This window comes from Protopterus annectens, chromosome 12.part0 (genome assembly GCF_019279795.1).
Source record: "Protopterus annectens isolate FY-2018-M chromosome 12.part0, PAN1.0, whole genome shotgun sequence".
NCBI classification, from domain to species: Eukaryota; Metazoa; Chordata; order Ceratodontiformes; family Protopteridae; genus Protopterus; species Protopterus annectens.
Window position 1 is genome coordinate 1378515023 of NC_056746.1, and position 8820 is coordinate 1378523842.

Here is an 8820-nt window from a genome sequence, read left to right on the forward strand (position 1 = left end):
ACAATTCTTACACCTGAAGCGGATCTGTTCGGATGCTGACACTCACCATGCATATGAGGCAGATTTGGTTAGGAGATTTAATGACAGGGGCTACAAGAAAGGGGACATCTATCAAGGCACATGTTGGGCTGCCAACCAGAACAAAGAAAGTCTACTTCAATACAGGGATAAAACCCCAGATAATAACTCCCAAATCAGATTAGTCACCACCTATGGCAGGAATATAGATGTCCTTAACAACAGTGTCCGCAGGCATTGGAATATTTTACTGGCTGATATTAAGCTTAGTGCGCTTTTGGATGCTACATGCCACTTTTCTTTTAGGAGGGGCAAGAACATTGGCTCATTCATGAGTCATTACAAGCAAGGGAATAAATATGATAACAGCCAAACACAAATAACATTAGAAGGTGGGCCCTTGAAGGGCTGCTTTCCACGTGGACACTGCACCCACTGTAAAAGTATGCTGAAGACCAAAGAATGTACTAGTAAAAACACTGGACAAGTGTTCAATATATCTTTTTTTGCTAATTGTCAGTCTGAATGGGTTATTAACATGGCTACTTGTACCTGTTCAGCCTTCTATGTGGGACAGACATCTAGATGTGTCAAATTCAGGATATCAGAACATCTAGGTGACATCAGATTAAAAAAAAACAACAAATGCTTTATACAAACATACAGAGAAACACCAAAAAGCCATGTTTAGATTTACAGTTATTGATATAATACAGGGCAACAGAAATAATAAATCAGGTTGGCATCAGCTATTAAACAATATGGAAAATGGATAATCAAATTAGGTGCCTTGTTTTCTCCAGGATTGAATGACTACTTTTAATATATTTAATGAATTGGTGTAATTTACCCAAAGTAACCTCAGGTGGGGCTATACTATAAACAGGTGCTTATTTGTTTTGTGGATTTAATGCACTGAAGAAGGCTGGATTAGATAGCCAAAACTGGTCTGCTCTATTTTTGTGTTTCATGTTCTCCTATACTTAAATAAATCTACTATATTCACTGTTTGCTGGCTCTACGGATTTTTTCATTTGGGCATTGTGTTTGGAGCTGTGCAGCTACCATACTTGCAGGGGCCTGATCATTTTGACATTGTTTTGGTTTCTTTCCCCATTCCAAAGACATGCAGTAGATGAACTGGACACTTTAAATTGGTCATAGGTGTGAGTGTGGATGTAAGTGTGTGATGTAGAAGAACTACTGTGGCAGTTACCTTGGCACTATATGATGCGACACCCCGACCCCATGTGCAAAAATGGGAAAAAGGTGTTGTGGATGTGGATATGGATGCAAGCTGTTTAAGGGGGATTCCTTTGCTAATCACTGCTCTTGTTGCTTTGAAGAGGAAGGGGGAAATTTTTGTTGGTCAAGCATACTAATGTGTCAATCTTTTTCATTGTGCTGTCTGTGCGGTAGGATAAGTTCAGAGATGGGTTTAACTAGATGCCTAGATATTTGAAAACATTGGTATTCTGTATAACAGAGTTGTTATGGACCACAATGTGAAGAGGTGACTTAGTGGCGCTACTTCTACAGCTCTACATTTCAAAACTTCAAACTTCAAATTCAGTATACCAAAGAGCATTGCTTTAATTTTGTAGGAAGTGAGTAACAGCTTACTGTTATTAACCCACTGGATAAGTGAGAGTTAGTTAGTCTGAAGATCTCTTTGTAGTAAATGGAGAGCTTGATTTGAGCAGTGGAAAACCATGACATTTGCATGAAGGAGTGGGGGTAGTTGGGGGAGGTCAAGATGTAGTTGAATGATGTTAATGGAGAACAGTAATGGGGTCAGAATAGATTCTTCTGGGACACCCTTCTTGGGTGGAGCAGGGTGTGAGAAAGATGATAGGACCTTGATAGTGAAGTGGCTGCTAGAGAGGAAGTTGTTAAACCATGGCGTGATATTGGACAGACATGTATTTCAAGAAGCCAGTTTAACAGAATGAGATGGTCAACCAGGTTGAATGCTGATGTAAAGTCTATAAAAATAGCACCTGTGAGTTGGCCCCTATTCATTACCATAATGATGTCATCAGTTATGGGCCAGAGTGCTGACATCATGCTATAATCTGACCAGACACTATGCTTCTTGTGAGTTAGAAGCTTGTATTTGCTGATGTAATTAATAAGTTGATTGTAGATGAGTTTATCTAGAAGTTTGCCCAACACTGGATGCATGGAGATTGGGCTGTAGTGATAGGCTTTTTGTGGAATTTGACTATTTGTGGACTGGATTAATTATTGCATTTTTCTTTGAGTCAGGCATGGTGTTTTGTGTTAGGTATATGTTGCAAATGTATTTTAGAGAAGATATGATAAAACTTTTGCAGTGGAAGATGAACCAAGGATGGTGGCCATTCGAACCTGGGGGACAATCAATTTAAATTTGTTTGAGTACTGCCTCAATATCTTGGGACTAAACATGCTTGAAGTAGAAAAGAGGTATATAAGGGGGAGGGGGGGTCAAGAAGTTTAGAAGGAAATGATTATGAGGTAGGAATTGGGGGGAGGCTGCAAAATTCTGTGAGGAAATCAGGAGGTGAAAATTGGTAGATTAGCTTTTGGAGTTTGAAAAAGAGTTTCTGCCTATGAAATAATTTACCTCTTTCAGGATGTGTTTAGAAGTTCTGAATTGTAAACCTCGCTTGGCTTTCATAAAGTAACATTTGTGTTACCTTATGGCTTATTTTGACAGGTTTCTTAACCGGGTGAAGTTTTACCTCATTTCTTGAGAGGAGTTAGTTTTCTAGTAGTGACAGGCTTTCTTCCTCAGTTTAAACAGTGCTTTAAGTTCAGTTGTGAACCTGTCTTTCTTTTTAGGCTTGTTCAGTCTGAACATAAGTGGGAAGCAGGAATCTTCTAGGTTTCTCAAGGCTGAAGTGAGGGATTTTGCTGCTGAACTGGGTTCTAGTGTGTTTGGAATGAAAGAACAGTTGATGGAGTAGAGGTTAGATTTGATTTGAGCTTTTTGATATTGGTGTCTGATTTTACTCTAAAATGGCATAGTTTTGGGGGGGGGCTTTTTTGCATTGAAGGATTAGGGAGAAGGTTATGGGGGTGATCCTTGAGGGTGGGGGATGTGTATACTGATATTTGTGGCTAGAGAGGGACTGTTGGTGATAACTAGATCAAGAAAACAGTGGCTGCGTGTTAGGAGGTTTGGACATGTGTGATATTGGACTAAATGCTTAAGGATGAAGTCAAATAGGAGGTCTAGGACGTCACTATGTAAGAGACTGGGTTTAAGATAAGGTCACCTTTGGCTTTCTCAAGCTTCTTGATTCCAAAGTTTGGTTTAGTCCCTGATGCCTTTATTCACCCTTGGACAATGTACCCATTCGATTCTCCTCTTAGTAATGTAAAACATTATTATTTATTTTATTTTTGTTAGTTAACAGGAGTAAAGCAACAGTCCTCCTGCATCATTTCAGGTTCAGCCTGGAGCTGAAAAATGAGTCAGTAACCATTTATAAAAATGACAATTACATGCAAAACATGTTATGTCAAAACTGCAGACAATACAACATACATACATGCTGTAAAGGCACAAAAGGAAAGAACATAAGAACATTTTTTCCTTAAATGCTGACAAAGATAGAGGTAAATGTGGAGCGGATAAAATCTAAACCATGTAAGGACTAATCAGGAGACAATGATTGGAGTTCAGCAAAAAGATGGATTTTTAGTTTCAAAGACTTGTTATTGAGAAAACAGCTAGGTTTTATCTTTTAAAATCTCCAGAGCAACAGCCACAGAGATACATAAGCAATATAAAGTTTTGTGTACACCTTTTAGGTCTCTTACTTAAAAGATTGCCAGTGGGGAATTTTATGATGTCATGCTGGATATGTTATAAGTTGTGTAAGCCCTCTGAGTTGAATAACATTATTTAGGTGTTTTCAAGTCACATTGTTTATTTGGAAACATGGTATCACAGTTGGAAACCTGATAAAAATAATTTAGGGTGCTATTTAAAGTTGTGTAAGGAAAAGTGTACACTACACATAGACATTTGTGCAACACCCCAAGAGAACTATAAGCCATTAACCATATACACCATAACCTAGACAGGCTCAGTAGAGTTGATAATTGAGCACAATGAAATAAAATAAGTGCGGCTTAGAACTTTGTATTTACGATCAGTTAGGCTCCGCCTTGTGGCCCGTCAGACTGAATGTTATTTGTGGAGACATGCTAGTTGTTTTTGTATGAATATATTTTTCAGCAATGGCTAGTATATGAGGTTTTTCTTTCACCTTTGTTATGTCCGTTATATTTAGAAACACTGGCAAAGAAAATAAGGGTCTCAGAAATTCAAGGATAAAATTAGTATGGTATGGAGATAGTAAGTGTTGTGTTTTGCTCAGTTTCTTCCTTTTCTCTGAGTCTGTGAAATCTTTGAGAGTGTGTGTGTGCGTGTGTGTGTGTGTGTGTGTGTGTGTGTGTGTGTGTGTGTGTGTGTGTGTGTTTGTGTGTGCCTGTGTGTCTGTGTGTGTGTGTGTGTTTGTGTGTGCCTGTGTGTCTGTGTGTGTGTGTGTGTTTGTGTGTGCCTGTGTGTCTGTGTGTGTGTGTGTGTGTGTGTGTGTGTGTGTGTGTGTGTGTGTGTGTGTGTGTGTGTGTGTGTGTGCATGTGTGTGCGTGTGTGCCTGTGTGTCTGTGTGTGTGTGTGTGTGTGTGTGTGTGTGTGCGTGTGTGCATGTGTGCATGTGTGCGTGTGTGTGTGTGTGTGTGTGTGTGTGTGTGTGTGTGTGTGTGTGTGTGTGTGTGTGTGAAATTATGACTGTAGGACTATAAGGTGTGGGGGGAGCATGATTGTTAGACTGAGAAATGCAAAAGTGCATCAGGGCTGGGGCCGGCCTCATCACAGTGAATTATCTTAAAAAGGAAGAAGGACTATTCTAATTAATGTTTTGTCTGCTCTAGTGAGGATATGATGTGAATAAGTAAATGTAAAATATTTAATTTGGAGTTTGGAGAATGTGGAAAGAAAGTGTTTGGTATTGTTTTTCTTTCAAATATATATATATTTTTAATTAGGTGGTGGTAAAGTGGCAGTGTAGAAAATCTCTAAAAAAAGTGATTAATTTGTTACAATAACAGTGAGGCTGATAGGAAGGTGCAGATGATGAATGCTTTCAGAAGGCAAATAAATAGCTGAAAGAGATGGGACAAGGAGTGCAGCTATGCACTCAAATGTGATTTATGGTGAGTATTTTGGAAGTAGGACTTTGTGTGACTGATTGGTTTAGGCAGGCTTACAAGTACAATATGGAAATATTTTTTCTTAAAAGGTTAATCAAATAAAAAATATTGAAAAGTACCTCTATAAGTTTTTTTTTTTTTACATGGAGTGGGGTTAGGGAGCAGTTAGGGTTAAGCCTAGCCCACTTTTTGTTTTGCAGGGGACTATCAGTCAGTGCATTAAAGTTGTTCTGATCCACAAACCAATGCACTGTTTACCAGAGCAACACTGCACATGTATCATCATATGCCTTGCAAAAGGAAATAAAATTAGTATAACTTTGACCTGGTTAAAGTACTTAACACCTCCAAACCAGTGCACCTACAAAAACCCCTCTGCTTATATTATGATCCTTCATTTCATACACTACAGTTATGCCGTACTGTTTGAGTACTTACTGGCATTAGAGGCTCAGGGACAGACTAATCAGGCCAAATTATTTGGTGTCCTGTTGCAGTTTTCAGTTTTAATAGGATAGCAGGTTGAGGTCCAAGCCTACCATAATGCACACTGGGAGACAATTTATTTCACTCAGATGTGTTTGCTGCATGCAGGACTTTCTTTTCTTATAAGATATAGTGATTGCAAGAATAGGAATGTGTAGGCGCTACCGCCCTCTAAATAGTACGTTTGCACCATTGTGTATCCCACTGATGCCCCACAACCTTTATCAGTGAGATGTACGCTGCCTTGGTAACCTCCAAACTCTGGACTCCACCAAGTTCGGGTTTGTGAAAGGCAGATCATGCCTACTGAACCTGATTGACTTCTTTGAGGCAGTCACCAAAGCCATAGATGAGGGTAAGGTGGTTCACACAGCCTATCTAGATCTCACCAAGGCTTTCAACACCATCCCCCATTCTGGAACTATAGCTAAACTCACTAAACTAGGTATAAATCTCTGTCACAGGATGGGTTACCAATGGGCTCACTGACAGAACCCACACTGTAAAAGTTACAGACTCCAAATCTGACTTCAAACCAATGACAAGTGGAGTACCACAGGGTTTAGTCCTGGGACCTCTCCTGTTTGGTAGCTACTTCTCTGAGGTACAGGCTAACACAGAAGTCCTTTGGCTAATGAAGTTCGCAGATGACTGCAAACTAGGAGCCATAGTCAAGTCCCCAAATGATGTGGACATCCTACAGAAGGGCCTCACTGAGACAGATGCCTGGTGTCAGAGCCATGGCCTCAAGCTCAATGCCAAAAAGTGCATTGTCATCCCCTTTGGTAAATACTATGTACCCATGAACTACCACATAGGCGGAAGTGTACATAATGCCGAATGTGTGATATGAGACCTTGGGACCCAGGTGGACAGTAGTCTCTCCTTTGATAATCACATTGCTACAGTAGTCAGGAAATCCTTCTACATGGCACACCTCATCACAAAAGGGTTCTCATCCAGGAAAAAAGAGGTCATTGTTCCCCTCTACTCGACACTCATTAAACCCATTATAGAGTACAATGCCCCTTTTGGAATGTACCTCAGAAGACATCTGCAGCAGCTGGAAAGGCCACAGAAGTACATCACAAAGAGGATTACTGGCCTCAAACAGATGCCCTACACTGACCGTCTCAAAAAACTCTATCTTTACTCCGTAGCATATCGCCTACTCCGAGGTGATCTCTGCCTAACATATAAAGCTATGTGAAACCCAGAGCTGTTGGACATGCTACACCTAATGAAATCCCAAGCCCTCTGAGCTACATACTCTAGGGATCTAAACCTTGTCACCACAATAAACAGGACATGCTGGAGGGATGGATTCCTGTCCCAGAGACTTCCTATACTCTGGAACAAGCTACCCATCTATGTCAAGCAAAGTTCCTCATTAGCACTCTTCAAGAAATATATTGATGAGTGGATGGGAAATACACCCTGGGGAGCACTTCTGTGTCTCTGCTCAACAGGGGCACAGGAAAATAACCTTCTTGGGTGGTGTAAGCCAGGGAACCTTGTTGGCTAGGCTTACTTAGGCCCTTGGGCGGATAGCCTAGTATCTACCTATGAACCTATGAGTCTATGACCCTATGAACCTATGAACCTATGAACCTATGACCCTATGAACCTATGAACCTATGAACCTGTGAACCTATGACCCTATGAACCTATGATTGGAAAGAGTGAAGACATTAATGATAACCAAATCATCTGCAGAAAGTATCACTTGCAGGTTGGAAAGATTCAACATTACAGACAGGAAAAATAACCCCTACCATTACTCAAATCCCCAGTTCATTGGTGTACCCAGTCATTGGTGTACCCAATTCATTGGTGTACCCAGTTCATTGGTGTACCCAGTCATTGGTGTACCCAGTAAGCACACAGTGCTAAGAAGGATAATTTATAGAAGGCAGAAAGGTATCATCATAACATAATAATAGAATATCAGGCTATCAGCCCAAGGGGCTTTTTTAAGCCTAGTCATGCCTCCCAATACGATTTAATAGGTATTGGTTACCAAGGGCTTAGTGGAGGTATAAATACTTGGGCATAGGTGGCCGAGTTGATCAATCGACCTAGCAACAGCTTAGGTAAGGTAATAAAGCCAAGAATGGTTGTGATGTGTTGACCTGCCCATATTGCCCATATGGATGTAGAGAAGCTGGTGATGATGGAGAGCACTAGAGCTTTTGCGTAACTATTGTTCCAGAATACCAAGTGACATCATTACATGAGATCCAAGTCTTTACCTTTGTCAGTGGTTGTTGTGTTGCACTGCTGTTCAAGGTGCACGGAGTCCTGTCACATAATGAATAAGGGAACTACTTCAGCATATATTTTACTTGAAAAGTACAAAAGGTATTGTTTTGTTAGTTTGTTAGAAAATATCTTATTTTCAAGAAGCAAATGGAGGTTAACGGGGTTATAACCCCCTTTACAAATGGAATTAAAAAAAAAGAATGTTACAATGGCAACAGCTGTTAAAATACAGTATGCCTGTAACATTGTTGTTAACAAAAAAGAAAAAAAAAACACTAGTAGCAGCTGACAAAATACATTCTGGGAGTCTTGTAAACGTATTGGTGAGGTTCGCTGTTCTAAATTATCAGTGAGAAGTTAGAAGACAAGAAGGCCAAGATTCTTTATATTAGCAATGGCCCTTCCGCAAACACTTCAATGCAGGTACACAAAATAATGAAAGACAGACTTCCCTAGAATTAAGTTACATCAGCTGTGATGTACTCAGTATCTTTCAGGAAACAGAGAATGTCTTCAAGAATAACTTTATGACCTTAAGTAAAGATGAAGTCTCTAAAGTGTACAACAGACTGTCAGAAAAATATTTGGAAAACACAGGCTGTACCTCAAGTGTACTGCACATCGACCCTGTACTTCCCACTTAAAGCTTGCAACCTCGAGTACGTGGCATTCCTTAAGAACTGCACCTGAGCTGGGGCTATCCACCTGGAAACAACAAAGAATATTCCAGCACTCTGTGCCTTCTTTTTCATTTTTTTAAGGCACATTAATAAAAATAAATAAATAAATAAAATAAATGGGACATTGAGTGCGGGAATATTTTTACTGTTTGATGGGATTTCTACA